The sequence below is a fragment of the Melitaea cinxia genome, chromosome 8, assembly GCF_905220565.1.
Source record: "Melitaea cinxia chromosome 8, ilMelCinx1.1, whole genome shotgun sequence".
NCBI lineage: Eukaryota > Metazoa > Arthropoda > Insecta > Lepidoptera > Nymphalidae > Melitaea > Melitaea cinxia.
The window spans coordinates 424435-434218 of record NC_059401.1 but is presented as its reverse complement, the minus strand read 5'-3'; positions in this window follow the sequence as shown (position 1 = coordinate 434218).

Genomic DNA, 9784 nt, shown 5'->3' with positions numbered 1-9784 from the left:
TTTTTGAAATAAAATTGATACAAAATAAGCACTGTATCGGAATATACAGAAGGTACTAACGCCCAGTTTCAATATTCTGTCTTTGAATTCGCTTACTAGAGATGGAATTTTGACGTAAGCTCCGCACAAATTGTTTACAAAATCTCTGGCAAAACCAGAGATCGATAGAATATTGAAAACGGTCGTAAAAGAGTAAGAGCAACAACACAACAATATACTTTTTTAATATTACACAAATTAACAATATTTCTTTTCACTTCTATTTCAAAATTTCTCCGAGGAAATTTGCACCATGATTTTTTTGTCTACTGAGTTTTTCCGTTTAGACCTCTAAAGAGTTTTTAATAAAAAATCATAGACAAAAAATAAACGATTCGATCTTATATATCGTTATTACTATGTAATTTATTTACTTAGTTTTGGGAAGACGAGCAAAACGACGCCATTTTTTAACCAAACAGTATCGTCTGCTAAAACAGGAGCAATAGAGCGAGGTAGGCATATTAGAGAGAGATGAAGATATCCAGCGTATCCTCGACGAAGGCTGCAGAGGAAGTAGCAACGTGAGACTGTTTTTCCGCAGTTGAATGGTACATCAAACAGACCGAGACCACGCCCACATCCTAACCCTTTCTTGTTTGAATTTTTGTTGTACGACATAAATGTCGAACTAAAACATTGGACTTGAGTTAAGATAAAGGACGTGTGCTCATTGTCGATAAATAGACCTCGTTTTAAGATAGTCATTTTATAATTACTTCGAAGTAGATATAGTTTGCTACCGTTTTGAAAAGGATCTGTTGATTGGTATAAGTGTTTATTGCATTTTTCATATAATAAAAATATTAAGTAAAATCATTTATAGATTTCTTACAATATATAGGTACCTACTATATATTATACGTGGAAGTGGTCTCTAAAACGAAAAAATAAAAAAGTTATCAAAGCTATCGTATACTTATTTCGTCTTACTTATCCATGTAAAATAAAAAAAGTATTCTGTTTTAGTTACAATTAACGTAAATAATGTCAGTTAATATGCTATCTCTCTTCTATACTGGGTCGTACATTACCCCTCCACACCAAAAATCCTGAATCCACCTGAAAAAAAGCTAGTTTCTAAACTTCGAATATACCTTTTTCTCACTTAATATATAAAATTAAAAAAGTAGTTTTCCTTATATTATAAAAAAAAAAAACATTTAAAGCTTCTAAACATTTTTTAACCGACTTCAAAAAAGGAGAAGGTTACTCAATTCGACCGTATATATATATATATATATATTTTTTTTTTCATGTATGTTCGGGGATAGCTGCGTCGTTTATGAACCGATTTTGATAATTCTTTTTTTGTTGGAAAGAAGATATCTCTGGTGTGGTACTATGATAAGGAAACCAGGATCTAATGATGGGATCCTGGAGAAATCGAGGGAAACTCGAAAAACCGCATAACTTTTCACTGGGTATACCGATTTTGATAATTTTTAATTTAATCGAAAGCCGATGTTTATCATGTGGTCACATTTAAATTTCATCGAGATCTGATTACAACTTTTGGAGTAATCTTTGATAATGCGTATTTACTTAACTATTTTTTCGTCGATCTACGTTGTATACTTGTCGATATAATTGAAGTCGGTTTTTTTTTTCGTTTGCCTGCAAACACAATTATTATACGAGGTTGTGCAACGCAAAGAGAAATATGCTTATAATCTGGAGCTGCGCGTCTGGGGAAGTATCTAAACCTTACAGAAGATCACAACTAAATAACACTCCTCTCAAGTAATGTTTTGTCCCTGTCATAAGTAAGGTGGATAGGGTTGGCAACGCGCTTGCGATGCTTCTGGTGTTACAAGCGTCTATAGGCTACATTAATCGCTTACCATCAGATGGACCAGGACAGTATGCTTTTTAGGCGACCTAGTTGTTTAAAAAAAATCGATCGTATATCCCCCTCCACACAAGTCCTGAATCCACCGCAGTCGAAGCAAATGGCGGAAAAAGCCGTGCCTTTATCGCCACAGTCATCCGATATATTGACACAACAAAGCCACACCGACCTCGATGTGAACAACTCGTCCCCAGAGCTCAGTTTTCAGATGTATCAGCTCACGAACTGTTTTGTCATAATCGTAACCGCGTAATTCATAATCATCGTGACTCCTTGCCATTTAGATAAGCAAAACTTACGACATAGATTTACGTAATAGTTCAGAAACAATTACACAAAAAACACGATACAAAAGATTCTTCATGAGCGCATTCGAACCATTTATAAAATAAAGTTTAAATCAATTAAAATCGAATTGAACATTTTTTTTTTTTTTTTTTTTTTTTTTTTTTTTTTTTTTTTTTTTTTTTTTTTTTTTTTATGACAAATAAATAAATGACAAATAGGCAGGCATTTGACCACAATCTCACCTGATGTTAAGTGACGATGCGGTCGAAGGTGGAGCATGCCTGCCTAATAACAGCCTATTCACTCTGGCCTTGAAGGCACCCAGATTGTATCGTTCGGGAAACACAGACGCGGGCAACGAGTTCCATTCCTTAGCTGTGCGCATCAGGAAAGTAGAGCCAAAGCGTTTTGTGCGCGTAGGTGGCATATCGATGACATAAGGATGGAACGATCGACCGCGCCTAGTGTCCCGATGGCGGAAGGTTGTTGGGGGAATTAGATCGTGTAATTCCTTCGCATACTCACCGAAATATATTTTGTAGAACACCGACAGACGAGCTACCCTACGTCGATGATCGAGACTCTGCAACTTGGTGTCTGTCAGAGTAGGGTCACCTATGAGTCTCTTAGCTCGTTTTTCCACCGAGTCCAAAGTTCCCAGTTGGTATTTGGCGGATCCATCCCAAAGATGGCAGCATTCAAGCAGCAACATAACTTATTATTTAAAACAAACATCAAAACACAATTGTCTATTGTCTTACGAACTCAAAACTCGAGATCTAAGAGCGGCGTCTTCACTTTGTGAAAAAACGTTCAATAAGTACTAAATAAAGTCGGGATTGCAGCCGTATCGAGTTCCATGCACCTCGTCTTCCCACCTCCAGGGTCACCTGATACCCGCCATTGTACCCATTATTTGAGTTACACTAATTGTGCGGCGTACTTGCGTTCCATGATGAAAGACGTCGGTAAGCGTACCTCTTTCATGTGTGATCAATTGATCATTGAATATTTATATTTATTTAATGTCGTGTTAATTTATACGTAAGTAGTGTTTGTGAAATAGACAAAAACTTTTCAATGTGTTAGCTTTATTAGTGATAGAAATGTTCGTGTATCGGAATTTTTAATTAATATTTGTACGTAATTACATTGCTTTATGTCTTATTTTCTTGTCAATAAATCTGAATTCTGAACATACTGTTTTTTTATAATGAAATTAAATATTTGTTTCGTCCTTAGGTTATTTGTTATACTCGCTAAATGAATGTCATAAAATCAACATTCCAAAAATTTAAAAGAGTTATGTTCTGTTTTCTAATGTTTACGTGGATTACACTCATTGTAATGAAACGACTTTTTCTGATTTTATCGCGGTTTATTAAGTTTTTTAAATACTTTATTTACAGCAACCATGGTCACGGGAGGACTAGACTCTCGTTAGCAAATTGAAAGAAAGAAAGAAAAAACATTTATTTGATAACACACAAGAGACAACAACAAATAGTTTTAATCGACTATAGAAAACAACATACACATCTTACACTTATTAAATTATCGTGTGCCTCAGGAAATTGGTTGGTGTTACGCAATAAATGACAATATTTATTATTTTTCTCTAATCTCTATTATCTCGGTGAACATCGCCTTTCTATTGTCATATTGTATAATAATATATCTGCATATAATAGTTACGATAACATGAATCATTACAGCGACATTCATTTACTATTAGAAATAAGGCGTTCTTAGATCTTGGTATCATCACTAAAGCTCTCCGCATTTGAACCTGCTGACCTGCCAAAGTTCATGCCAGCACCTTTTTTTAATGAATATATATTTTTTTCACACAACTAACAAAAAACACGCTTTTTTCGCTTCCACTAATAATTTTTCAGGAGTTTCAATGGTTAAAAGAAAAATATATCATAAAACATCCGTATCGTTATACGACAAACAACTTTGGTAACAATCTGGGAACTGTCCCTGCTTTGTAAAACTAAATATATCTAAAAAATAAACAGCGGCAACTGAAAACGAAAACATTTCTAAAATATTTAAAACAATATCTCCGTTACACGTCACCGACACTCGTATCAATTGAGCGTTTTTTTACGCTAACGAGAATCAAACCTGAAACAGTTGTACAAATAGGCGTATCGTGTTACTTCCACCGCGAAACATACGGACTTACGACTACATTACAATTTAAAATGACTTCATTGGTTAGTTAAACACATTTATAGTTTGTTGTTTACCGGTATAATCAATTTATTTAACATCAAGAATGTGTTTTACTCTTAGATATATATTTATTATAAATCATACAAAAAACCTTTAAGTAATACAAACTTAGTATGACTATGTATTTAAGTATAACTATCATATAACGCACGCAGATAAGAAACAAACATAATGTGCAAAGGAGGCACAGGCAACTAAAGAGGTCGTGTATGATAACACTTAAGTAAAAAAAAAAAAAAAAAACTATTTGCTAATGGCAATAATAATACAACAAAGCGTACAACAACAATAAAGCGTCAGTATATAACATTCTCAATTTAATTAAATGGTTAGATAGAAAAAATGTTAACAACTTCTTGCTTTATGCGTCTCGTTCATTGTATTAGCGGTTTTTTCCCTTTTTTTTTGAATAAATGTAGACAAAACACAACACAAACACACTACCTATCTTTAGTATAAGGCGTATAAAGTTACGCTGACAAGACATCGCTTCACAGACGAGATCGACTTGAAAAAGATTTAAAAAGTTATAAGTAGAAACATATGTAAACTTTTTACTAGTGTGACAGATATAATAAAATAAGCAAATCATTTTGTAATTGCTTATATTTTTTATTTCTTACTTTGAAATAATAACTGATTTGATATTATATTGTTGTATTATAACAATATAATATGTTTTATGTGACAATTGCTCAATAAAATTGTGTTTGCTCACAAACGAAAAAAAAAACTTCAATTACATCGACAAATACAACGTATGTAGACGAAAAAATAGTCAAGTTAATATGCATTATCAAAGATTACTCAAAAAGTAGTCGTGAGTTCTCAATCAAATTTAAATGAGATCACAAGACAAGCATCAGCTATAAATTAAAACAAGAATCATCAAAATCGATATACCTAGTGAGAGCCTAGTGAAAAGTTAAGCGGTATAATACAACGTAAAATAATCACGTAAACACTCATTATTAGATATAACTCGAAACGTACTTGTTAGATCTCAAATAAATTTAAATATGACAAAATGACACGCACCACCTTTCGATTCAAAAAATCATCGACAACGGTCCACACAGTCAAAAGTTCTGAGGTAACATAAACAAATAGAGAATTTTTGAAGTCAGTTAAAAACTGTACACCTCTGCATTGATTAATTTGATGATCCCGATTACTAAAGAAGAATGACTAACTAAGAAATATTTATCTACCTTAAGACGTAAGCTAAACACTATGTTGAGATAACTTTAAGACGTTCTAATAGGCATCCTTCTCCTACGTGGGGAAAAAGGTCTATGCCCAGCTGTGGGACGTTACAGGCTGAAGCTTAATATTAGGTATATTCATAATCTTACTACATATAAAAATGAATTGTGTTTTATGAAACCACGATACAAGTGAAACTTTGGTGAATGAAAACATTTACATTAATACACAGATCAAAACACGGAATAGGTATTCCGCGGTATTTGTGTGTTTATCGGGTACTCGCGACATGCGACATGCGATAGATGAACGAAAAATTTTGGGGTGATAGAATAAAAGTTTCCCTATAAAAAGAATATATATCTCCTTGCATATTTTGAGAGAGATGTATGCGTCTCAAGATATCGTATATACATTTATTTTCATGGTTTTATTTAAGGAACCGTAGCGGGAATATCTACCTGAGCTCTTGTTGCAGGAAAGGTCATGAAGTCCAAAAGAATCAACCTCCTTTCCGCACGGACATCTGTATATAAATCACAGTGGAGTTCCCGAGTTCCCAACCGGAGACCGACAGCAATTCTGAAACGTTCATGGTCTAAGTGTCCCAAGGTTTTTTGACGGCATTGCGTGTAACTAATGACCTGACTCTTTTTTAACACAGCTAGAAGCCTGGCGCCGTTTGTTGTCACTTATAAGCGTCAAATTTATATGAGTAGGTGTTGCGGTACTAATGGTGGTAACTAATGGTAAACTAATGGTATATCCCAAAGTTTTTGTTTTGCAACTTTCTTGGGGATATCGCCGTTAGGACTTTAACTTCCAGTTTTCGTCTCAATTAAATATTAAACTTTAATTTTGATCATTTAATATGTAGATAGAACTTAATATATTGTATTTTGCCGATTCTTCTCTGCAGAATCTACATTCCGAATCGGTGGTAGCTTCACTTTTACAAAAATAATAATTTATTTTTAAAGTTTTAATTTGTAAAATGACGATTCGAAAGTGCTCTTAGAGCCTATTTGAATGAAGCTATTTTTGATTTTGATTTTGTAGTTTGTCATACATACACATACATATATTCCGATAAAACAGACGAAACTAGAGACTATAGTTTTAACATCTTACCATAGGCCCATAAACGTACAAAAATTTCCTCCTTAATAGAACCCACGAAGCGAAAACCTTAACAGCAGTTAAGAATAGCTGCTTGCTATATTTTTCGTAATTACATTGTACGTTTTCAAGCACTGTTCAAGAGAACACTTGACAGTTCTGCGAGTTCCCACGTCTCGAGGTTTGCTAAACTGTCGCGGAGGTAGCGACGCGGAATGATCGGATTGACTCGATGACATCTCATTGTAATCTCGACAATTCGAGCGCCGCGCCATTGGTGTGCTGGACGTAAGGTGGCGATTTTATTATTATAATTCGAATGAGCTTTGAGAGCTCTTTACTTTCTTTTGTAGAGGTGTAACGTATTATAATTTTATATTATTTGTAAAACGCTACAGTTCGCTTGGTCTTTTGTGATGGAGTTATGTTCTTTGTTACCTGACGACGAGTATAATAACATATAGAAGAACCTATTTCTGATTAATAAGAAGTTTTGGTTCATATTCAATATTTATTTAAATTAATTTTAGGTAAATCTGAATAGTTCGTGTCATATAATAATGAAAAAGTCGACTCTGCTTTAACCTTAAAAAGTAGGATACTTTTGTCTTTGTTCGACTTGTTGACCATTTTTAATGACGCTAATTTTTTACTGATTTCAGATATTGATTTACTAAAAAATATTTAAAATTTTGATATATTTCAGAGCCATAAACTAAATATGAATATGTCCTAAATCTACAGAATCCGTTAAAATATTTCGCACATTTACAATATATACAATTATATATGTATATAATATGGCAAGCTTATAAAACAAAATTATCCCTATTACAATAAAATAGTAATACAATTCTCATAATCATAAAATATTTAAAAATGTCAGGGTTACGCCTCTTTTGTAAGTTTCGTATTAAAATACTTTTACTAAATTTAAAATACATTTAAGAATATAGTATGTTATCTATTACTATAATTAAATAAATTTCATATTATCTCTTCTCTTTCGATCTTGAAATGTTACACAATATTTTGTAATGATGTCCATACTGATAACAATCCGTCAAATTATTTTTTGTAATCTATAATTACTTTTTTTTTTTTTTTGATTTGACTAAGATTTGATAATTTTTTTTGTTATAGATAAGCTTTAAAAACTATTTCACCAGCGGAATTGTACATTATCACTGAATGACAAGCTGTATTTTGATGGGAGAAAACGGTGAAAATGGACTTAAACTATTGAGGACGAAGTCGCAGTGAAAAACTAGTTTTAATACTTTTTATTTCGAAATAGCTGTACCCTGCGCGCGTCGCTACGATTTTTTTTGTTTTTTTTTTTTTTTGTGGGCTCATGCACAACACTAACATATATAGATGAACATATCCCTGAAAGTCGTGAACCTTGTTTTGTCTTCAATAATTTTATATTTGCTTACAAATACGGGATAAGGAGCCAAATAACAAATATTTCCTTGAACATCTGCAAAAAAATAGTTTTAAAAAATATAGATAACAGTATTTAACAAATATTTCAGTATGACATAATAAAGCTTGACAACCACTGTGATAATTGTTTGCGTCCCTTTATATGTTCATAATAGATTTAATTTGAAGAAAGAGATTACTCAAAGAATTCAATTTAAAAAAATAAAGAAAATGAAGAGTTTATTTGAATGCATAATCTCAGAATGTGAGATTTATAATCGCGTCGATAATTTTTTTTTAAAGTATGTTGATGTTCATCAAAGCTTTGAACTTGCTTTTGGCTTTTATGAATATTAATAGAATAAAAAAATAGGACATCTAGTGTTAAGTAGCAATTATTTCACTTTAGTAACGGAGTTATTTCAGCGCCATCTATTGACAAGTCGACAGATATTCTTTAAAAACCAACCTAATACGTACTGTTTATACAAGATGTCACTAGTTAGCAAATTTTAATTTACTAACAAATCTTAATTTGTTTTATAAATTAAATGCATTCCCAAAATTATTTATTTATTTATTTTAAAAATAAATAAATAAAATAATTGGTATTCAAGAGGGATACTTTTTAGTTTCTGCTGTGTGGCTATGGCAGTAAAGAATATAGCCACCCCCTTTCTTCGCGTGGGTGTCGTAAGAAACGACTACGGAATAACACAGTTCCACTACTACCTTGGAACTTATAAAGTCGACCGATGGCGGCATACCCATCCAACTGCTGGCTTTGAAATACACAGACCGAAAACGGCAGCACTGTCCAGGGTGGTGACTATGGGCAAAACACATGAGTTCGCGCTATTTTTAGCGCTATAGTTTAAAAACGGGAATTTTCCATTATTAACGCCTCCGTAATCCCACTTGTGAGTGGAATTACTTCGAATCCGTTCTTAGCTGACCTCTACTCGGCGAAAGGAACATTCTTACCAAATTTCAAGTCTCTACGCCTGATGGTTCCAGAGATATCGTGATGAGTCAATATATAGGTGGAAATCTCTTATATATAATTATATTCCTGTATTTTTTTGTATGGAGTTTTTTATAGATATTGATGATAATGCTCGGGGATAACTTCATCGTTTATGAACCCATTTAGTTAATTCTTTATTGGTTGGAAAAGAGATACCCCAAGTGTGGTAGATAAGGAAACCAGGATCTGATGATGGCATCACAGAGAAATCGAGCGGAACCTTCAAAAATCGTAGTGACTAGTGCGTTTGTTAATTTTTTTCGTCTACTTACGTTGTAATGCTTGTCGATGTAATTGAAGTGCGTCAGTGCAATTAGAAGTAGATCGTAAAAAAAAAGGAAAAAAGCTGAATTAAACGATAATTAAAGATTATATTCTATTATATACCCATATTAAATTACAAGCAAATTGAATAAATATTAAAGTAATAAATTATTAAATTTGTTTTAATAATATTAACAGTTTCAAACTATCTCCTGGCCAAAAAAAATAAAACAAACAATTCTTGATTTTTACTGTGGAAATTTAGAGTTATGAATAAAAATTTTAAAAACATTTTTGCACCTATTGATTAAAAATAT